Source organism: Pygocentrus nattereri, chromosome 19, assembly GCF_015220715.1.
Source record: "Pygocentrus nattereri isolate fPygNat1 chromosome 19, fPygNat1.pri, whole genome shotgun sequence".
Lineage (NCBI taxonomy): Eukaryota > Metazoa > Chordata > Actinopteri > Characiformes > Serrasalmidae > Pygocentrus > Pygocentrus nattereri.
The window spans coordinates 29431106-29456069 of NC_051229.1; the positions used below are offsets into that span (position 1 = coordinate 29431106).

At 39.8% G+C, this 24964-nt stretch overlaps 1 protein-coding gene and 1 non-coding gene across 2 annotated transcripts in view; both read right to left on the reverse strand.

The window, feature by feature from the left end:
* The window catches only part of cdh18a (cadherin 18, type 2a), a 247947-nt gene that overhangs the window by 179571 nt on the left and 43412 nt on the right, over nt 1–24964 (reverse strand). The window lies entirely within an intron of this gene.
* LOC119261647 lies at nt 22863–23053 on the reverse strand. Its single transcript, XR_005129142.1, has one exon. It is a non-coding gene; the product is annotated as a U2 spliceosomal RNA (small nuclear RNA).

A 24964-nucleotide genomic window follows, 5' to 3' on the forward strand; every position in this document is an offset into this window, starting at 1 on the left:
TGCTGTCGGTTCTGGAAATTCGGTTCCGGTCACGAGGCTGAGAGAGCTTGAAGAGTGAGTGACATGCAGTGTAGTGCACTGTGCAGATCTTAAACTTGCTGTACAGGTTTTGTTGTTAACCTAGCATGGGATTTGGCGCCTATGGTAAATGTACTATGGCTTTATTTCATAGATTCAGATTTCTTTATTGATCCCAGGGGGAAATTGCAGTTGTTACAGTTGCAGCCATTTATGTAAAAGAATAAACACTTTAACATTAATTTAAGACAATATAGAGAAATTTGCAGTATGTACACGAGATTTAAGTACTTATGAATACAGTAAAGTGGCGGTGACTGTGATAGTAAATATGAAACATGTTGATGGTTAGCTAGCAAATGTTGACGGGCTTATAACAGAACTCTGTTGTTCAAGGTAACATTAAGGGCCCACGTTGTATATTTTAGTCTAGTATATTTATTTGTTATTTATTTATGATGATTTGTTTTGTTGGTTTATGTACCAAGAGTTGTAAATATAGATTGACTATTTTCCAACCTCTCCCATCCTTTAAGATTAAACAGGCTGTATTTGTTACTGTTCAGCATGCCGCTAAAGATAGATATATGTAAAGTTTTATATATTGCTTTTTATTACATATTACATACAACAGATTTCTAAAATTACATATATTAGCCATATGGATTGAGGCGTGCGTGGTTTTGCATAATATGATAACTGATGAAAGTACAGCGTTGCTTGATAACTCATACTTTGTATAATATGTTTACCAGTAAACATCCATCCATCCAATTTCCAAGCTGCTTCTCCATCAGGGTCGTGGGGGGATGCTGGAGCCCATCCCAGCGGTCATTGGGCGGAAGGCAGGATACACCCTGGCCAGGTCGCCAGTCCATCTCAGTACCAGTAAACAAATTAACTTAATTTAGTGTCATATTTTGACAAAGTCTGAATCTCCCATCTGTTTATTATATACATTTAATTTATGGATAAATATAACTCGTTACCATGACACTGCCATAACATTACCCACTTATCTGTAAAGTAAAATGCTGCCGGTTTTTCATTGAACAGAGGCTAGAATTACATGCTAGATATAGTGATCATTAGCTGGAACTAGGCAATGTTGTTGCCTTCGTGCTGCTAATAGGATTGTATTTGGGTCTTGCAACTAGGCACTGTGCCCAGATAGTGGAGTAATAGTAAAGTCCTTTCCATATTCTCATCCACCTTTGAGCAGTGTAGGAATACAGCTCCCTCCATGTTCACCATACTCCACAATATCCTGGATCCACATTGATGCGGCTCCTCATTTTGCTGACAGTGATGGATGTTAAGGTCAGCTGTGGTGACAGGTGAGAAGGGAAGACATTCCGTCTGCCCCATTTTCATATTTTCCTGGGTTATTTCTTCTGATCAAAGTGAAGGGGAGATCGCTTAAGCACTGTATATATATATATATATATATATATATATATATATATATATATATATATATATATATATATATTATATATATAAATATTTATATGTCCTGTCTCCTGGGCTCCTCTGACTCCAGAGGAAATGTAGAAAACATGCCTGAACTTGGATTACAGTTTAAGTCATTTCTGTACGCTGGAAAAACACTTGTCTGTGACATAGACATGTTATGGAAAAAGCAGCTTGGCATTCCGGTGGCAACATATCTAAACAAAATCATGTCCACTACTGCGGTTTAAAAGGTTTTTATCATGATCTAAAGTGCAAATCCTGAGGATTTTATTCCCCACGTTCATTCAAGAGGCTGACATGGGTGGACACTTAAGTCTCAGCGTGGTCCAGTTTGCTAGACATAATTTCTTGTTGTTTGTCGACACAAGAAGTTCTGTAGAAATGCAGATTAAAGACTCTTAATTACGACAACATCAGCTATTTAATGAATTTTAAGAAGTCTGTTGTTTATTTTGCTGAGCATAGCTCATCATGCTGTTATTTCGCCATAGAACACACGCACACGCACACGCACACGCACACACACACACACACATATATATACATATACCCATCAAGAGCTCAGAGACACACATATAAACAGCAGTGCGACTGACCGAACGTGCTTTATTTAGATATTTAAACAAAACCGAAAGGGTCGTCCTGCAAAGAGTCCCTTCTTGCTCTCTCTGCCGTGTGTTTGGCCTCGAGGCCAGCGTGCTCTCAGCTGCTCACCAGAGAAAGCTCGTGTTTAAAGGTGTCTATACTCACACCTGTGTGGGAGGTGGTCACGGCAGCTCCATCTCTCCACTGCCACAATGTACAATATATATATATATATAATTGTGTACCTTAAATAAGTCATTCTCAGTTGAAAAGTACATATTTGTACCTATTCGTAACTTACAGGTTCAAAATGGAACAAGAACAAGACGAGACCCACTTCAAATTTAAGCAAACAAGACAAATTTGATTAATTGCAATTAACTGCGCAAAATGATGTGATTAATCCTAATCAACTATTTGAATAATTTGACGGCCCTGGTAATTACATTTGAGGAAAAAAAGACAATAGAACTTCATCGTGTTGCATTTCAAACTGTAGTATGCAATCCAAGCAATGCACGCAATGTGATGACCCCCAACAACCCCCCCCCCCCCCTCAACTGCACATTTATGTCAGTGCTTTCCCAGCCTGAGAAAACAACCTTTTGAAGTTCAGTATCTCTCTCTCTCTCCGTCTTTCTCTCTCTCTCTCTCTCTCTCTTCACTCTGTCCATTGCTCAGAGCAATGAACGTGTACTGATTATTTCACAGAGAGTTCCCATCATGATCTCTCTTTTTTCTTTGCCCAGCGTCTTCACCCCTCTCTCCTCCTCGTGCTCCCAGAGTCTTGAAGTTTGCTCTAAGCTTGCTTCTCTCTTTTACCTCTTGTGACACGGCAAGAAGGCCACTATTTTAACATTTTCAACTTTACCTATGAAAACCAGATGGCACCTCTGATTCATGTGTAGGTGGATACCAAGTAAAATGGCTATATCTGCATTGTACACGTTGTGATTTCTGGTCTTTATCATGACGATTAGAAAGAAGTCAGTAAATTGCTCTAGAGTGCAGCATTTCACACCAAACAAACCTGAATGATTATTTTTGTATCTCAAGGGCTGAATTATGCAGATATTTTGAAAAACTAAAAAAGTAATAACCGGAATGTCAATAACCGGAATTCTCAATGCTGTCATCACATTTATTTCTAAAGCAAGAAATTCTTTATTTTTTCATATTATTTTGTTTGTGACACTAGACTGTTCGTCTATCATTTCGAGGAATAGGAAGATATTATACTGTGATAGGAAACGGGAAGCTCCAGTTCCACATGCTGATCCATCTTACTATGACCAACATGGACATACCTGGAGCCCGACGACAGCAGATTTTACAAACTCTAAATGTATGATGATAAATGTAATTAATTTCATTACATGTTTATAAACATCTTTTAGCTCTTATTTTATGATTACCTTATTATACATATACTTCACATGTAAAAGGCATCTACCTCATACACCATCCAGGATTTTAATCATCATTAGTTTATAAAATAACTACATGTTAAATATCTTTTTTTATCAATTAGCTGAGGTAGGCTTAACCCAGTCCACTATCGCCTGGTACTCAAGGACAGTAGGGCTGGATATAGAGACGCTGTAGAGTATATCAATACCGTTTCTGTCTTTGCTTCTGCTGCAATAGCAGGTCGGAGGGCATGGCTGAATGTAAGGCTTTGTGCTGACTTTGACTGGAGCATGAAAGAGTGCGGAGAAGCTTTGAGAGAAAAGGAGAGACGCCAGGATGGCTAATGTTTGCAAACGGAGCTGCTGAATGATGAAAACGCTCCTAGCTGCCCATAAAGAAACAGGAATTGCAATAATCGCAAAAAGAAAAGCATGCACTGTAAAAAAAAAAAATAAATAAATAAATAAATCAATAAATAAATAAAAGCTTGTCAGTTGAACGTAAAAAAAATCCGTCAAGCAGTAACAATCAATAGCTTTCCAAAGAAAGCTGGGACGCTGTGCAAAATGTAAATAAATAAATAAATAATACATACAATGATTTGCAAATCAGTTAAACCTTATATTTAATTGGAGAAAAAAAATACAAACATCCATCCATCCATCCATCCATCCATCCTTCCATCCATCCACCCATCCATCCATACATCCATTTTCTAAGCCGCTTCTCCCTCAAGGTCGCGTAAAATACAAACACAATATACTTAATGTTGAAACTGAGAGATTTTATTGTTTTTTGAGAAATGTGTGCCCATTTTGAATTTAATGCCAAAAACATGTTCCAAAAAAGTTGGGACATGGTAACAAACCAGGCAGCAGGTTGTAACACTGCAGCAGAATTCAGACGTAATGTGAGAGTTTTAATCTCAAATCAAGGAGTGAGCAAAATCGAAAAGGTAAACAGTCCAAGGGTCAAAATAGAGGTCAGAAAACTCCCGTAACAGTATCCAAAGGGCGAGACAAAAAGACGGAAAACAGAGAATCCAAACACATCAAAAATACACAGAATGACAGGCATAACAAGAACGCTCAGTAAGATCAGAGATACAATACGTCATGTCTACGCTACGTCGCGTCTACGCTAAGCCTGGGCTTATATACTAAAGGTACCTAGACATGTGACATACTACCACATACAATCATTTCAATGCAGAATTAAGCAATAGGACATGAGAGGGAGTGTATTATCATGAAATAACATCACGGCTGTGGTCGCAGGCATGAGCTGAAGGCAAATTATACCGATAACACATGACCTTGAGTGATTTCCAGAAGTTGATATCTTAAATAAACAGTAAATTGAATAATTCACAGTAAGAAATGAATAAACTGGCTGTGAACGCGGCGTTTAATATGTTTTAATGTTCAGTTCCTTCCTCCTAATTATAGCTCCTTAACGAGCAGCTTGTAGCTACGTCAGAGTAACAAGCTCCACCCACTCGCTGCACAGCTGGCAGTTCGTTCTCCAGCTCCTTACACTAAATTCCCAAACTGTCGTCTCCACTGAGCAGCTTTTGTTTTTTATTGGGTCAGTTTTATGGCTCAGTCTGATTTGGTCCGACTCTGAAGATCAGACACGTCTGGCGAATGGTGTTGGGTTCATTTCTGGCTGATTCCAGGTTGTTCAGCTGATCTTCTGTCACAGCTGCCGACTGAAAAGCTGCTCAGTGGTGACGACAGTTTGGGAATTTAGTGTCATCTCGTCTTCAGAGTCGGACCAAATCGGCTGTCGGTCAGATGTGGTCTTAACAGTGTCCGTTTTCTGTTTGTGGCAAAGTAAGTAGTAAAAATGTTCAAATGGTTGAGCGTCTCCTACAGCTGTCACAGTCGTTGCTTAGCAACGGCATCTCAGAGGACTGATACAGTGTTTGTGAAAAACCTGTGATGTTATGGTGAAAGAATGCCTCTCAACCAATCAGCTTGTGTGGCTGGAGCTAACTGTGCGGTATAAAATAACATAAAAATACTGATAAAGGAAGCCTTTGAGCAGATGCTTTAGGTTCTTACACTAAGTACAAGAAATTGAATTAATTAGCTGTGAAAGTAGACTGAAAATTTCTGGAGTATTTCTTAAATAACTCAAGATTTCAATGCGTCACAATGAGAATCCATTGGATTTTCCCCTCTCCCCTAATCCTTAAAAGTATTAACGTAAAGGTTCCAGAAGGAATGGTTTTAAGGAAGCATCTTAAATATGTATTCTACTCCAGAACAAGCAGATTTACTTCCTGACACTTTCTCCTGGCATTGTTAGAGACATGCCTCACAGCCAGGTGAGTGCACACAGCCGTGGGGACTTCAGGGGGCATTCCTGGGGTGAAGACAGAGCAGCTGTCCATGTGAGTGACACGCTGGCCGGGGTGGACACTGCAGGCTGCTGAAGTGTGCATTAATCACAGGGATGGCCGGGCTGAGAGCCATACGCCGGGCAGGAGCCTGGGCTTGTCCAAACCAGCGGGTTTGTGTCACCGTAACAAGATGAAGCTGCGATCAATGTGTTCGGTCCTGTGAAGGGTCCACTGGTCATAGAACTTTATCCTATGGGATGTTGACTGTGAAAGGTAGTATTATAGTAATCTGTAATATAGATGTATCACATTGAGAAGCAAAAATATTAGAATAATGAGGTACAGTGGCTTACATTTGACACCATGACACCAAAGCACAGAATGTCAACTTATTATTACCTATTTTTTGTCATACAACATAATCCATACATGACAAAATGTCATTTGTTGTGATTAATTCTTCAATTCCATAGATAACATTGGTAAACATGGGTACTAGAACAAAATAATTTAAAGTCATTATTTAAAGTTTCAAGTTTATTTGTCATTTAAACAACATGTCAGGAACAACAACAAATTGAAATATATTAAATACATACAAAATATACAGAAATATACACAAAATATAGAGAAATATACACAAAATATACAGAAATATACACAAAATATACAGAAATATACATTTTAAAGTGGCTTGAGTGACTCAGTGTTATTGTTTTTTAAAGTGACTTAGTGTTAAGATGTTATTATCCATAGCAGAGATAATATGATATAATAATAATACTCACAAAGTGACTGAGTGAGGATGGTAGTTAGGGACGGACCCGCAGCTTCACAGCTTGTTGTTAAGCCTGACAGCCTGTGGGTAGAAACTCTTCCTTAACCAGATTGTTCCCTCTTCAAGTGAATATTTGGCTCCAAACTCTTTACATGCAACTGTCTCAAGCCTTTGTCTCACTGACATGTCCAAGCTCTTACTAATTTCATTTGGACGCCTTCATTACAGCATCTTTTAACGGGCTACAGTTAAATTGTGTTGGAAACGTTCCTCAGAGATTCTGGTTGGTTATTAAATATCCTGTTGCCTTTCTATCATCTGGAACCAGTCTGCCCATTCTCCTCTGACCTCTCACATCAACAAGGCATTTTCGTCCACACAACTGACCGCTCACTGGATATTTCCTCTTTGTCGGACCGTTCTCTGTAAACCCTAGAGATGGTTGTGCGTGAAAATCCCAGTAGATCAGCAGTTTCTGAAATACTCAGACCAGCCCGTCTGGCACCAACAACCACGCCGCGTTCAAAGTCACTTAAATCCCCTTTCTTCCCCGTTCTGATGCTCGGTCTGCACTTCATCAAGGTGTCTTGACCACCTCTACACGCCTAAATGCAGTGAGTTGCGGCCATGTGATTGGCTGATTAGCTATTTGTGTTAACAAGCAATTGATATATATATATATATATATATATATATATATAGAGAGAGAGAGAGAGAGAGAGAGAGAGAGAGAATATACGATGTACATCCAGTTGCTCCAAGGTTTCTTTTTGTGTTGAATAAATCAGCAAATGTCAGAAATCTAAGCCCAGAGGACATGTTTGACTTTTATGTTTCAGATTTAAATAGTCCTGAAGAGAACATTTCACATCTCTCAGGCAATCAATACACATTGTCTTTATTTTTGAAAATCACCAAACATTCATAACTACTAGCCAGCTGAAGCCATGGTCATCAAGAAATGTCCGCATTCACAGTGGCAGGCCAATAAAAACGTCTTCTTTCTGCGGATACGAGTGGCCATTTCCTCCAACTTAGTCATTACAGAAACAAATACGCACCTCTCTGCAGCCAGACCACCATTACTCAGGGGTAAGAGCTCTTGGTGAGTCATGATGTCGAGATATATATATATATATATATACATACACACATATGGAACACATGTGATTGCAGAGGAAAGCTGATTAGAGAGCTTCTAATGGTCTCTAAGAACAATCAGTCAACTACTCATCTTTTTTTCCCCCAGCTTATTTGCTTCTTGAATGCACATCTAAAAGGAGGTCGGAGACAACATGGCAGATTATCAAACGCGGCCTGTGGTGGTGGCACAGCTGTTACCATCATATATTATGAATAAGAAGTCATTGTCAATAAGCACACTGCAAAATGACTCAGTGGATGTGTTCCTTTTTTTTTTCTTTTTTTTAGCCAGCAAATGACTGCTATTAACTTGCTAAGACCTTAACGAGGATGATTACCTACCAATGATATGATGGTTTCCAATTAATTCCGGCTACCGGCACTTTTTATGCATGCAAATAATCAAGCCGGCAACAAATCATTAAATATTAATTATCTCAGTCTCCCACTCACAGATCACATACTGTAAACACCGGTTTTGTTTCAGTGGCTTTTTCTGCTGTTTTATTTGGATTTTCTTCATGAGACACCTGGTCTGAAATGATTTTCCACTGTGTTTATGGTCAAACAAGTTTAGGGTAACACAAGTACTAACTCAGAGGCAGGGTCCCCATTACTGAAGACTTCAGTGTGGGGATGAAGCTGGACTATCCTTAGCATATAACAGTAACGTTTAATGAATAAAAGTGGATTTGCAGTGCATCCCTCTCTAGTTTAGGTGATACTTATCATGGTTCATGAACAAAAACAGGCAACAGTGTTTTTACAAACTGCAGTTTGGGGAAAAAAACGCCCATGTTGTGTGTTAATATGTGTTCATACTTGAAACAGAGCTGGCACTTCATAGCAGCAACCTCTGTGAAGGCAAGTCCAGTCCGGACAACATATGGGTGTGATGGCAAACTCCTCATGGGACCATAATTTCAAAACAAAACACTTTATTTTGATGGTCCACTGTATATTCTTTGTAAATGTTCAGTCTGCCTTTAAGTAACAGCCAACCAAATATATAGTAAATGAAACTGAATTTCAAGTTCAGTACGAAAGTTTTTATTTATTTTTTCATAACCCTGAACCTAAACCTAACCCTAACCTTAACCTCAAGGCAAAACCTACACTTACTGCTAACCCTAATCATAATCATTGTGGATAACCAACTGAACATCACCAGAAGACTTGTTAGTGATTTAGGTATCTGTAGAGCATCTATAGGGGACCATCCAAATAAAGTGTGACCCAAAACAATTTTCTGTTAAGGTTCAGTTACGGCTCTGATTAAACACCGGCATGCCCAAAGGTTTATTTACGCACTTCTAGAACCTGAAACTAGAGTAAAGAGCTTGCATTAAAGTCTCTGTAGCTACTGAAAAATAAGCCTTAGTATGTAATAAGCCTGGGAATTTTAAGGAGTTAAATATTGAATTTAAAATATTGATTAGCTGGGCATAATTGGGGAATACTCAGTACGACTTTCAGTAAATAATAATCATCACATATTCAGCTTCATAATATTCATAACATTGGTAACACTTTGCTTGGAGAATCCACTTTAGATGTTTTCTAGATACTCAATTTACTCTCGTTATATTCAGCTACATATCTACTAAATTCAACATCATTTTCTTCAACTCTAAACCTACTCTAATCCTAACCCTAACCTTAACATGAACCCAAAACCAAACCCAAGCCTCGCCCAAATCCTTTCAACAGAAATTTCAAAAGAAAGTTTGTTAACAGTTGTTTGTAAATAATCTATAGTGGACTATCCAAATAAAGTTAGTCCATAGTATGGTATGTATAAAATAGGTATAACCTCTGGGGAGCCAGTTTGAATGTGCTTGATGCAGCTAATAAAATGAATAACTGTAGTATCTATTATTTATCAGGTGCTGTGCTTAAGCCTGTCAGTGTTTATGGTAATGTTAATATCGGCATGCCTTCTGGATTCTATAGAACCTATTCAATTTAATAAAGTTCGGTTATACCTCATTCTGTTCTGTGCAGTTCTACTTGTTATTAGTTCCACAAGTGTAGCTGTTTTAACCCTCCATTTATCTTTGGGCTCAATTTGACCCTATTCAACATTTAATGTCTGTAAATAAATGAGTGGCACAATTTTTCTGCTTCATATTTATTGACGTTTCCTTATTTAATGGGGACAGCTGGGAAACATGAAATGAACATGATGATATGTTTTCAGTCTCTTGTACATTTTGTACACATCAATGTTCTTTGGGGTCAATTTGACCCCAGGCAGTTTCAGTTGTATAAAACATGAAAAAAAAAAAAATATATATATATATTTCATACACGTTTGTTTTGGATGCCATCGGGGTCATTAAAACATGCAGTTTTATAATCTTAAAAAAATCTTCCCTCTGCTTTAGAGTTCTAACCTAAAATAACACGGGAGAGGGTAAAATATAATTAACACAAGAACTTTAATACTTTGTGTGCTGTGGAGGCAGGGAAATATGATTCCAGTGAGAAAATTGATAGCAACATTGGGGAGGAGCAAACGTGGCCATGGAATGTGCTGCCATGAAGAGCTCAGGAGGTGTGGCCATGCAAAGTGGCTCTTGGGAGGTGCTATGCTCAGAATGGGCTTCATGGTGTTTAGAAGTGTTTACCCTCCTTGTATTTTTATTTTATTTTTTTTATTTTTACCTAATTTTCTCCCTAATTTAGTCATCTCAATTTCCACCTGCTAGGACTCCCCCAATCACACAATGCTATCAGCGCTGGGAGGGTGAGGGCTAGCACCTGTGAAGCCAGCCACCACTTCTTTTCAAACTGCCACTCATGCAACGCGCTCAGAGGAAAACACCAACTGCCAGATCTGTTACAGATTCCTGAACTGACTAGCATTGCGTTGAGTGATGGGCAAGAAGGGGGAGCATCCTGCCCACCACCCAGAGAGAACAATGCCAATTGTGTTCTCTAGAGCCATGGACAGCTGTAGCATTACCTATAGATCTCCTGATGACAGAGTCAACACTTAGACGGTTGCGACACTCCTTGTATTTTGTGTCCGACATTAACTCCTGCCCGTTTTTTATGTTGGGGTCAACACTGAGCTGGGCATTTCTTGCTGCTTGTTGAAGGGCCTGTTCAAAATAAAGGAGCATTCACTTATATTCACTGTGTATACTGTTTTTTCTTCTAAGGCCACAATGGTGTCAGAATACAAACAAACTAAAACTCAACAAACCCAAAGGTGGATGACGAAGAACACAGAGCCCAGCAGAAGATGTTGAAGAAGACAGCATTTCTAGGCCCAGCAGCAGAGCACAGCCGGAGCTCAGCAAGAGGGAGATGGTGTGCAACTGCCTTCTGTGCTTCGACGGCAAGGACGTCTGGGAGCCACACTCCACACAGCTGCAAATGGCTGCCTGGCATCACTGCTGGATGGTGGCTGTCACCACTATGTTGCACTTCTCATTGTGTGTTTGCCATGGGTGCTTGTGTAACTGCTGCCAGAACAATATGACAACCTAGCAGCAGTAACCAAGGTCTTTCAGCAATGTTGCAGCATGTGGTGGTGTGCAGTGGCCAGACAGCAGCTGCTGGAGAGGTAAAGGAAAGCATCACATTACCAACATTCTCCTTGGTATCAATGATGCAGTAGATGATGGGAAAACAGAAGGCGGTGGAGAAGAGCGTCACCCCCTGTAGTGCTGGACCGCTGTCCATCTCTCCACCAATGGAGAGGACGCTGACGGAGCTGGTATTCTGCTGCCCACCAGGAGTGTGTCGAGCAACCTTTGTGCTAAGAAACCAGCCCTGAGAGAGGAATGGGGTAAAGAGCGAGCACCCTGAGGCACTTGTGCTGCTTGGGACTCAAAGTGACTTTGCTCAGACTGTGGGGGTTGCCGGGATAGCTGACCCTTGAAGGGGGAACTGTGTCACGTAATAGGTATTCTGAATGCGTAAGGCGGGTTGGTGGGGAGGTATGTTTTATTTAATGGGCTAATTAGGTGAAAACCTAAATATAAAGTACCTGACACATAAATTAGGGTGACAATTCTAATTATAATGATTTTCCGGAAGTTAAAATTGCTGAGGTTAAACTGACCCCAAGAATAAAAATGTTAGTAAGTTTGAAGATAGTGGGAGTGGACCACTGTGTGGCTACTGCAAAGGGTTGACATGGTTCATGGGTCAGGTAGGAGGGTCCCTCAGTGGAACTTTCCTTAGTGCCTTAGTGATGTCAAGGTTTTTAAAAATAATGTAGATAGAGGTAAAAAAAAGCTATATTTGGGGTTTTTGGGGCGGGAATTTTGCTTCACCACAATGTATAAAAATATGAAAATGTTTTAGGCCAAGATATTTTTGTAGAACTGTCAAAAAAAAACATGCAAGCATTTCTATGACGGAGCTTTTAGAGGTGTCGAACTCAGATGTCTGGTTCCCATCACCACCACAATTAACAAATCTGACTCTGTGAATTTCTTTTGAAAGGAGCAATTCACAGCAAACCATGCTAAATGGCATCGTTTATATCTTAATCATTCAAATATGGAATTCCACTTTAACTGGGACTTAATATAAACCTAAAGATAATGGAAGGTTAATTTGACATATTTTCCTATCTGAATTTCGCAACACATCGACGTGGCCTAATTCTTCAAAAATACAATTTAGATCTGTCTGCTCTTACGATTTGGACTGAACTCCGTTCTTTTTTTTCCACAATCACATCCAAAACATGACGTCATGCACTACGGGCGTTGTGCTCGCGCAGGCTTTAAATAAGGCAAGGCCCTCACATTGCACATTCATGGCCGCTGCCTCACCGTGTTTAAGTATTGAAATGTTTGCTCGGAGATGTGTGAGGAGGAATAGCAGAGAGAGATGAGGATGCTGATTGCGTGAGATATAAGCCATATGCTCGCGCTCGGCAGCACGAAACAATTTAGTGGATTCATGCAGAGTAAAACAGAGACAGAGATGGACAGCAGAGGCCTCCAATGAATGTCTGTACATTATACATGTGGCACACCACGGGGCTGATCGATAACGTAAATACTATTAATCCATCTGGACAAAATCTTCAGGCTGTTAAAGGGCCCATATCATGGATATGGCTTTAAGGTGCTGTAAACACATCAGATGTCCAGTAAGTTGCTCTTCAACAGGGCATTTCACATTAAACCAGGCTGAATGACTTTATTTGCATCTTGAAATATCTGTAGAATCCTCCATTTAAGTTGTGTAAACATATATCAATTTTAAAGGGGAATTCCTTACAATGAAGTCATTCATAGTAGTTGGATTTAAAATGGTGCATTGCATAGAAACATATCAACATGTATTTGGTAACATGGACCACAAGAAGACAAACAGGCATTTTATTTGCCATCCAAAATGAGCTGCGAACATCCGTGTGTCTTCTGAGTCTTCATATATAATCTTGATTATGGTGAAATAGTTTTAATCTGAAAAATAAGCTTTATTTGGGTACTATTTTGTCTGACAATGTCTTACATACCTCACCATGAACATCTTTTAAACAGCCAGCCAAATAGATAACGTGAGGCTGGAACACGGCATATGACTGTTTTTTTTTTGGCTACATAAAACCACACAAACATCATAAATGAACATCAGAGGAAATATTTAGCTATGCAGTGAATGTTGCAGCATTTAAGCCTAATAGCAAATACATGCCCCATAATTGGTCGCTTGAATGTCAGCAGTTAATTGCTTGTGATACTTTTTCAAGAAGACTCTAATTGACGATGGACATGTTCATTTTTTAAATGATGCCTTTTGAACTGACGTCTGAACGCTGGCAGAGAATGACAGGCCACGTGCCGAACACCAAACAGTCCATTACACGAGTGACATTTGCTTTTACCAGCATAATGAAGTTGGAATTGCAAATCACTGCTTGCAAGTGACTGATTACTGCCAATTAGAACTCGCTTGCTGGTTTTGACAGGAAATGTGTGTGTGTGTGTGTGTGTGTGTTTTCCTTTTCAAAAGAAAGCACGGATGAACCCAAAACAATAGTTAGAGATCAAATCACTGACGCCAGGCTTTCATATCAGTGTGCAAATGCTAACCAGCTTTGATATGAGCCGTAAGATGCTATCGGCGTCCAGGTGAGGACGAGCTCGTGGCTGTCAAGACATGATTCGGTTTGACCGACTGCAGTCAGATGTGCAGGACAAAAGGTTTTCTAATATTCTTATCGCAGGAAGCTCTTTTCATCCTCTTGCATAACTTGACATTTTCATAATCACTTCTGCGCGAATTTGTCACGGAACAGCACTCGCGGCGACGCCGAGACGGGATTTTTGGTTCTGCTTTGTCATGTTTCCAACCAGAAACAGGACAGAACATAAGAGTCAGGTAAAATCGGATTGCTGCCAAGACAGCTTTTACATCCATAATCTACTTTATAAGTGATATAATCCAGTATTTTATGTATTCATTTTTTTAAGGACCGTTGATATTAATTCACAGCTGTCTGTTTCTTTTGCACACTGGCAAGGTCTGTTGAGCTGCAGTGACAGCAGAAAAGATTTATGGAAACTTCTGATGTTTATGTGGGTTTATGAATCAAAAATAGTCATAATTAATTTCTACATGATCATTTTATCAACGTCTTGATTTCCCTGTAGAGTTAAAGAAACGGTGTCTTTAAGACTGATATGCATGAATGTGATCTATCCTGACTGGCCTTGTGTTGTGGTCTCATTCAAAAAGCTGTCCCTGCTACAACACCCCTTATGACTTCATTGTGAATGGGTGGGGCTAAACTGCTGTTGCCTGAATAGGCGTACAGTACTGTGTGAAAGTTTTAGGCATTTAAGTAATTTTTTAAAATAATTGACCTCAGCAGTGAGTTTATCACTATATACATTAGAATAAGGTTGTATTCATAATTCAAATAAACAGAAAAAACAATAAAAAGTAACAAGAATTTCTTGGGTCCATATTTTTCCTTGACACCTTCACAGCCGCCACAGAGACTCGTTAACATCATCAATTACATCATGAGCTCAATTTACTGAGCACTGATTGGTCAAACCAGGCGTTGCTTTATTTGGGTGCTGTTTTGCCTTACAGTGTCCTGCATACCTCACCATTATTTAAGCAGCCAGCTATTGCTGAAGCAGCAAGCAAACATGGGACCCCACTCCATACCAGGGGGTATTTTACACACCAAGCTAATGTACACATTTGAGTCAAATAATTCCAAAGCAAATGTTTTTAGTAAACTCTCAGTCTACGATGTATCATTTCATGCCAAACCATTCTGAATAACTCAGGTTCGTCTCTGTGGCGCACTAGGTTAGTGTGTTTGGTTGGTGGTTTGAGCCCACCCAGGGATGCAGGCCTTATTATTAGGTCTTGGGCTGGAGGTTATGGAACCAGCCTTGCAACTGGAAGATCGCTGGTTCAATCCCCTGAGCTGACAGCAGGTGACTGAGATGCCCTTGAGCAAGGCACCTAACCCCCAACTGCTCCCCCAGTGCAGCAGATAGGGCTGCCCACCAGTCTAGGCAAGTGTGCTGGCTGCCCACTAGTGTGCATCTTCTCTAGTGTGTATGTGGTGTCTCACGGCACGGATGGGTTAGATTCCAGAGGTGAAATTTCCATGTTGTGGGACTAATAAGGGCTTTTTTTTCATTGGTAGAATTAATCTTTTATGTTTACATGTTTATGTAGTACATCACAAAAGTGAGAGCCTGCAGTTTCCCCTTTATATGAGCAGTTTAAAATGTTCTTTGTTTCCTGCTTTTGGTGCAAAGTCTTGTTGCATCGGGGTATCCTCATCGTCCTTAGAGCCGAATGCTTGCCTCTGGTCAAATGGTCCATTATTCTTGCTGCCCCTTTCGGCACCCCTTCATTACCTGTTTTATCCCATTGGATCTGACCCAGCCTCTGTATTGTACCAAGGTCACATGGCTAATGCAATTTAACCATCCTCACTGCAACTCCACAAAAGCCTTCCACTGCCTTGGAACTGCACAGTCAGACACTATGTGTTCAGTCACCAAGGCCTTTAGATAGTTCATTGAACCTTGAAAACACATACAATTCCAGGTTTTTTTTCCCGTTACAAAAAGAATTGTAAAAATTAAAGAAGTAAAGAAGAGCCTATCTTTTTTATTGCAAATTAGCTAAGCTGAATTAGTGAAAAAGCTGTGCGAAAGCTACATGCCACACTGGATGAACTACATGAAGCACACTGAAGCAGAAAAGCGGCATTTACACATGTTCTTCCGAGGCGTGTCCTGGCCGTGCAATGACGAGTTTGTTTTTCTGTAGATGAGCTCTTGCCGAGTGCTGCTTGAAGATGCTCATTAATTGTGAATGACAGGCGATGGCTTCAACAATCCATCTATTCCTCAAGCCAATTAGACCGATCTAGAGCTGCTGGGGAAGAAGCTGCAGAAGCCCAAAGGTGGGCATTTCCTAAATACTTCCATTTACATCCACCACCTCTTCTCTTCCTTGCTAAGATTTTAACGACTGCTCGCAGTCAATTTCCTCTCTGAAATCTTTGTACTAAACGTAGAGCTAAAAAAGACTCGAATGACTAATTTCTTCATATTGTGAGTGCACCATATTCTCTTTGTCCTTCAGTTTCACAAAAAAAAAGTTAATTGGATTTTTCAGCTGAACTTTGCGGTATCGGAGACGCAACATAAAAATCGTTTCAGTGAAAAGTTCTTACGTAAGACAAATATTAAAGAACACATCGTGATGTCCATGAATTAAATGGAATCTGTTTCTAAACAGCAGAGGAGCATGGTGCCTTGATCTCACAGCTCTTACATTTAATCCCTTCTCTCATCCATTTAGGCAGGGAAGGTGCATGAATAAATGAATATGAAATGCTAATTAGGATAGCACATTTCGTAATCCACGTCGGCCAAAATAATAAAGTATTACAATGTCAGATCATCTGCTAGCTATCAGGGGAACAAATGGGATGTATTCAGAGAAACAGAGAAACTGCAGACTCAGTATGGTGAGAGAATTACTGCTATATCACTATATCACCAGAAAATGTGGTTCACAAGTACAAAACGAATTTTAAAAAATTGTGATCTGCCCACAAATGTGTTTTTTTGTTTTAAGGGTGGCTCGTCAAACACCCTTTAGTAAAAGTAATAATTCTATTTAGAACCACGAGTACTATACAGAACCACTTGCATGCTTAAATAGTTCCTTGCATGGTAAAATGGCTTTTCAGATGTTGTATATGGTTCCATCTAGAACCTTTTTGAAAATAGATCCTCTCTGTCGCATCAAAAAGGGAGCTCCTGAGATTATGATGTCAAGCTTGTACCCATAGAAGAAGCTTATTGGTGTGATAGAGTCATTTTCAGTTTATTAGGATAGTCCACTATAGTCCTATAGTTGCCTGATAGTATTGATTCTAAATAGATTTTGGGATTAGGGTTAGGATTTGGGCTACTTTTTGGGCTGGTACCAGGGTGTGGGTTGGGTTTAGGTTTTGGGCTGAGGTCAAAGTTAGGGTTAGGATCAGAGCCAGTTTTAGAGTTAAAGACGATTGGGGTCAATTTCGTAGATATTTAATTGAATGTGACCTGAAAGTAAGTGCAAAACCTTCTAAAGTGGAATGTCCATACATTTTTTTTTTTTGGATTATGGGTTCCAGCATGCCACCCCAACCCCCCCCAAAAAAAATGTCTAATGAGATAGTATACCAAACGCCTCTCATTTTATCATCAAACTCAAATTCATAATGTTTTATTGATTTCAAGCAAGATTTCATTTGTGTGTGAGTGAAAAGCAGCTGCATGTTCTTTTCTGTCATTGAGCCGACATTACCAAGGGGGCACGTTTCTTAAGACCATTTCAGTTGTTTTTGTTTAGCTCAGTAGCTCTGTTTAAACTGGCTACTCAACATTCTGTTGCAGCTCTAAACAAATTGGTGTTACAGCATCTTATTAAGCTGAAAGGTATTTTTGCCAACATCCTATAACGCTTATTCATCCTGGCAACAGCTGCTACAAGACAATCCATCTGCAGGTGATGCATGGATAGATCAATTGCAGCTCTCTTGATCCACACTTGCTCATAAGGAATGACTCGTCAAAGTCAAACTCCATTGCCTCTAATGACTGACCGTACTTAAAGATGTGTTGCAAATTGTCTTATTGATCTTATAAATAATTCCTGCTGGTGTCAACGGTGAAAGAAGATACATTCAAGGTGCTGAGCAAATATGCATGAATACTAGAGTGTCAGGTTGGATCATCAATGTCAAAACGCAGCCAATAAACGAGAAAAAAACAACCATATTTTTTGATTGTTCTAGATTAACTCATTCATGAAATATATTTTATTTGTGGCTTGAAACAGACATCAGCATTTGTTTTACCTTATACCTTGCTTTTTCCACTGTTTTCCATTCCTATCAGCTAACTGGAACCTTGTATTTGTCAGTGATGGATTTAGGACAGGGTCTGAAAAACGTGGCTCCAGAGTCACATGTGGGTGTTTTACTACTCTGTTGTGGCTCCACAGCAGAATTAGGGTTGTAGGTAAAAATAAAATAATCCTCCATTGCAGTAAAATGAAGCTCTGCTGATTGTTCAACACAGTTTTAACAATACATGGTCTTAAATGTTGGAGTTAATGTAGAGCTGCTTATTCACTACTTAACCCTGTTGGTGGGCGCACAGACTGCTGGTTACCATAGCAATACACATAAAAATCTCACCTGGCTGGTAGCTAATGAAAAGGCAAAGGAAAAGATTTGCCTTTATATATCACTCCAGCTGGTTTCCTGATGTTTTACTTTAATCAGTCATGCTTTATTTCGATGGTCCCTTATAGATGCTCTACAGAGACTTAAATCGTTAACAAACCTTCCAGTGATATTCAGTTGATTACTAACATTATAGATTGGGTTAGGAGTAGGTGTAGGTTTTACCTTGAGGCTAAAATGAGGGTAAGGTTTAGGGTTAGTAATAGATTTAATACATTCATTCACACTAAACTTGAAGTTTACTTGAATTTAATGGATATTTAGTTGAATGTTGCTTAAAGGCCAATTGAGAGAATAGACCATACAAGTAACACTTAACTTCATCAGTTGCACTTAATGGATATTTAGTTGAATGTTACTTAAAGATATATGGAACATTTCCAAAGTATCTACAGGGGACCATCCAAGTGTTACCTTTTAATCTGCAGCAAGAAATGATCAAGCACTAAAAAGTCAGTTTCTTGTTCACATATGAAAGTCCAGAGGGGCCATGAGCTTTTGCTATCATTTTTCTGGATTGCTATCTTGAGATAAGGAGTGTATTATCATGTAATCTCCAAATAATTTGCTATCTTGAGATCACGAGATAATTAACAAGAACAAGAAGCTGGCGAATGAGAAGCTGACTTCAGCATAATAAAAGCTCAAATGTTAAGAGACAATTTCCAAGAAACTATCCGACTTTTGGAAAAGTTTCCTCCTGGAGATGTGAGAAAAGCAGCTGTAGCTGAGCTTAAAGTCTGCATTTATATTCATGTATAATATTCATTTATATTAAATTTGTTAGTCTATATTAACACAGATTACACACAACACATACTGAGACATATGTACAGCCAAGACGATAAAACGGACATACAATATTGTGGTAGTTAGATTTTTGGCTGAATGTGATGTTTTTCCCAATATTGTAAATTAAGATGTGATTGCTTAATCCATTGTCAGTTTCGATTTAGGTTGGTAGTTAATCTGATGTATTTGGCTTTCAGTCCAGCTCCTGATGTGTGAGCTGGTGAGGCCATACAGACACCACAGAGACAAAATCCTGATTGGACAGTTTTCTGTTGGGCGGTTCAAGATTTTAACCCCTTACACTGGCAACAGTTGAATAATACACTTCTATAACCTAAGAATAGTTCAACCAGTTTGCATTGAAGTCCATGTAGTTTCTGAATAATATGCCTTAAATGTAATATTATATTATTAAAGTAATATTAATTTTAAAGACCTTTTTGTGTGCAACCAAAACCTAGCAGTTACAGAGTTAAAATACAAGCATGATGACTCCATTAAAGAAAATGAACTAAAATGACATAATTACGTTCATGCATTTCTTTTGAGTTAACAGAAATCTGAAGGCCTAGATGTCTCTTTCCTGATAGGTGGTGACTATGTTGGGTTTTGTGTGAAAACGAAGTGGTAAAGTAGCTATTTAGCTTATAAATCTTAATAATATATGCATCCCTGTGTAACGTGGAGCGAGGAGGCGGACACGTGCTGAGATAAGCGACTTTTATTGAGGGTGAATCCAGGGTCGTGGTCATGACAGTCCAGGTTCATATAACCAACACGGAGAGATCGCGGGACAGACATGACGAAATAAACACAGACTGAAGTGCAAGACAGAGGCCGGAATAACAAAACATCCAACAAACACCAATTCAAACATACATCCAAACATATCAAACAAAGGCCAGTGAAAACAAGGGGCAAACACAGGGCTTAAATACAACACCGGGAAAACGAGGGACAGGAGAAAAGACTCAGGGGTGGAGTCACTAAACAAGGGGCAGGACTAGGGATACCAAAACAAAGAAGCATGTGGACTATCAAAAGGTAAACCAAAAGCACATGGGGGAGTGGGAGGAGCCAAGCCCGACACCCAGCCTATTTTGATCATCTATTGGTTACATAAGTTGATGATATTGAATTCAGAATGTGCCAATCCACTCTGAGCCTGATGACTGTATAAATCGTAAAAGTCTTTTTGTGAGAATAATACTAGATACCGGAACTGTTGGCCTAGTGAGTGAAAAGGGTGAGAGTGTGAGTTAAGCATCATGTGCAGTCTTTTCCTTGAGTGCCTGCATTGATTCTCGGCTTTCCTTGAAGTTTGACTCGTATTGCTTCCCCAAATTGCAATAATTCCAGTTGGAAGCTAAAAAAGTTACAGTCTCCCAACTTTCACATAATCTCTGCAGGCAGTGACCTCTGACCACTCGCAACTGCCAGTTTGCCAAATGGAAAAAGTCCACTAATGAGTTGGCCTCTTAAACGGAAACTCTAGACGTAGGTAGCCACACACGCAGTGTCTTTTAATAAAAGAACACATTTTGCCACCAACTGTTAAGCTCGCATAGCAGGTTATGTGTGTACTTGTATTTAGCTCTTTGTTGGTACTAGATGTGCCATGGACAATAAAACCGTGAACATTTTGAGGTCAGGGTGGAAAACAGAAGGCAATGGAAACAAATTAGGCATAAAATCATGTGTATGCTCTGAAAAATAAAGATTTTTGAAGAACGAACACTTTCAGTCCTCTGAAGAATCTTTCAATGAAGCAATGGTCACCAACCCCAAACCTGGAGATCTACCTTCCTGCAGACTTTAGCTCTAATCCTAATTGACCCCACTGGCTTCAGTGGTCCTCGATTAGTAGAATGGGTTGTGGTAGATTAGGGTTGGAGCTCAAACCTGCGGGAAGGTAGGTCCCCCAGAGGAGAGTTAATGACCACTTCTTTAAGGCATAATACTTTGGAGAAAGATTATTTCTACAATATTCTTGATGAATTTCCTAAGTAGTTCCTCCAAGACCCAAAACCAAAAGGGCTCTTCAGATTCAGAAGGTTCTTTAATAGCTTTTTGGAACCAAATCTAAAATCAAATGTAAAGCAGATTACTCAATGACTAAATTTCAAAGAAAAAAAATCAGCCCGTTTTTCAGTCTCTAGATATAAAGAACTATGAACAAGTGTGCAGAACCTATTCAAAGTTTACAGAACCTGCCACATGATTTAAACATTGATAACACTTTAGTATAAGGGACATTACATTGCCCTTAATGTTGGTTATATTAAGCCTTATTAAACCAGTAATTACTGGCTGCTCATTACTAATGCATTAAGCTATTAATAAGGTGAGTAAAGCATTTTTCTGAGCACTTTTACTTGTGCACTTGTGCAAAAGATATTAATAGTGTCTTATCGAGTATTCAGAACTCTTTTATTTGTGTATTATAAATATAATCTTGTGCACAACCCTTACCTAAGAATCAGATCTATAATGTATTTATTTTTATTTGTTTCTTATAAATGACGCAATGATATATCACCACTTCACTGTAAAATAAGACACCCTGGCCCTCAGTTCTAAAGCCAAGCTCTTTTATTATCATGTGCTTGTATCCTAAATGTAAATGATTCATAGGAGTGAGGAGGCTAATCAATGACAAAATTCCAAAAGGCAGTCTTTTCTTTCAGTCAGTTGATATAAAGAGCTGAATTCACGGGTAATAGAACTTTTCACAGACAAATAGACTTCAAATGAATGCCAAGTCTGTATTTTCTGTGCTTATAAAGGGGAGGTTTGCTGATTTTCTGCATTTCTGCATAGTGCGAACTAGAGTCGGTTGGGGCAGTCGTGGGCTGGAGGTTAGGGAACTGGCCCTGTGACCGGAAGGTCGCCGGTTCGATCCCCAGCCCCAACAGTCCATGACTGAGGTGTTCTTGAGCAAGACACCTAACCCCCAATTGCTCCCCAGGCACTGTGGATAGGGCTGCCCACCGCTCTGGGCAACTGTGCTCACTGCCCCCTTGTGTGTGTGTGCTCACTAGTGTGTATGTGATGTTTCACTTCACAGATGGGTTAAATGCGGAGTTGAAATTTCCCTGTTTGTGGGATTAAAAAGTGTCAGTTAATAAGATGTAATTGAAGACATTTCATTGGTCTGATGTTAAATGGTGTGTTGTAGAGAAACTCACCAGCTTGGTTGTGTTTACAGTGGTGACGATAGATTAAAATTAAGTGAACCTTATTAGTTCAACAGGGAAATTTCACCTCCATCCATGCAGTGAAACGCCACATACACACTAGTGAAGACACACACACTAGGGGCCAGTGAGCACACTCACCCAGAGAGCTGGGCAGCCCCTGGGGTACAGTTGGGGTGAGGTGCCTTGCTCAAGGGCACCTCAGTCACAGACTGTCAGCTCAGGAGATTTAACCAGTGACCTTCCCATTGCAAGGCTGCTTCATTGCCCCAACACCTGATGAGTCTGAGGATCGAATCCTGATCATATTGGTGCTGCACAAGTGCTCTGCTACTACACCACCACAGCTGTGGTAAAAGAAGGTGCAGCATTCCGTGAGGCACTTCAATACCAGGTCAATGTGTTGACTGGACAGAGCAAGCTCCTCTTCTGTCTCCCTGTCCTAAAAATCTATTTAATATGTAGTTCTCATATAGAGGACATATCAGATAGTAAACTGATAAGAAAAGATACTACACTTGATCTTAGCCAAAAGGCCGAGAAGCGATAGGAACCAGGGGTCGCCATGTCTAATATAGCCATAAATGACTAGTTAACCTTCGCGTCTTCTGAGATTTTATAGGTGGTGTTGATAATAATAATAATAATAATAATAATAATAATAGTGATAAAATAAGAATTTTTGGGGGTTATCTTGCTTTACAATGCCTTGCATGAACCTCGCCACCATGCGTGTATTAAAGGGGACCTATAAACCTTTGTTTTTCCAGTTCCTTTAGTGTGTTGTATAGATTTTTCTGTCTGCAAAGTCACAAAGCTCAAAGTACACACCAGAGGGACTAACTCACTCCCAAAGAATCTACTTTTGTCTGCCTGGAACACCTCGCTGGAATTCCAGCCCTTTTCCTTTGTTACAAGATGATGTCATCTCATAACACAGTCCTATTACCTGCCTACTGGCAAGTTTGGCTCACCCACACAACACACAGCAACTACCAGAGGCAGGAAGATTTCCGTTTTGTAGCTGAGTCAAAAAGACACTGACCTGACTTTCAAGACTGGGCAGAACCACAGTTGACTAATCAGTGCAGAGTTGGGTGGGGAACCAATCAGAGCACACTGGGCGGTGCAGCCTAAAGGCATGGGAACTCTTAATAGCGCGTCAGACAGAGGTTGAATAGAGATGTATGGTATGAGAAAAATGTGTTTTTATGACACTGAAGCATGTAAATCTATTCTAGAAGATCTCAAAAATAAAATCATAAACACTGAAAATAGGCATAATACAGTGGGTTGCAAAAGTATTCAGCCCCCTTGAACTTTTCAACCTTTTGGCACATTTCAGGCTTCAAACATAAAGATATGAAATTGACATTTTTTGTGAAGAGTCAACAACAAGTGGGACACAATCGTGAAGTGGAACGAAATTTGTTGGATATTTTAAACTTTTTTTAGAAATAAAAAACTGAAAAGTGGGGCGTGCAATATTATTCAGCCCCCTTGCTTTAATACTTTGTAGCGCCACCTTTTGCTGTGATTACAGCTGCAAGTGGCTTGGGGTACGTCTCTGTCAGTCTTGCACATCGAGAGACTGAAATTTTTGCCCATTCTTCCTTGCAAAACAGCTCGAGCTCAGTGAAGTTGGATGGAGAGCGTTTGTGAACAGCAGTTTTCAGCTCTTTCCACAGATTCTCGATTGGATTCAGGTCTGGACTTTGACTTGGCCATTCTAACACCTGGATACGTTTATTTGTGAACCATTCCATTGTAGATGTTGCTTTATGTTTTGGATCATTGTCTTGTTGGAAGATAAATCTCCGTCCCAGTCTCAGGTCTTTTGCAGACTCCAACAGGTTTTGTTCCAGAATGGTCCTGTATTTGGCTCCATCCATCTTCCCATCAATATTAACCATCTTCCCTGTCCCTGCTGAAGAAAAGCAGGCCCAAACCATGATGCTGCCACCACCATGTTTGACAGTGGGGATGGTGTGTTCAGGGTGATGAGCTGTATTGCTTTTACGCCAAACATAAGTTCGATTTTGGTTTCATCTGACCAGAGCACCTTCTTCCACATGTTTGGTGTGTCTCCCAGGTGGCTTGTGGCAAACATTAAATGAGACTTTTTATGGATATCTTTGAGAAATGGCTTTTTCTTGCCACTCTTCCATAAAGCCCAGATTTGTGCAGTGTACTACTGATCGTTGTCCTATGGACAAAGTCTCCCACCTCAGCTGTAGATCTCTGCAGTTCATCCAGAGTGATCATGGGCCTCTTGGCTGCATCTATGATCAGTCTTCTCCTTGTTTGAGCTGAAAGTTTAGAGGGACGGCCGGGTCTTGGTAGATTTGCAGTGGTCTGATGCTCCTTCCATTTCAATATGATCGCTTGCACAGTGCTCCTTGAGATGTTTAAAGCTTGGGAAATCTTTTTCTATCCAAATCCGGCTTTAAACCTCTCCA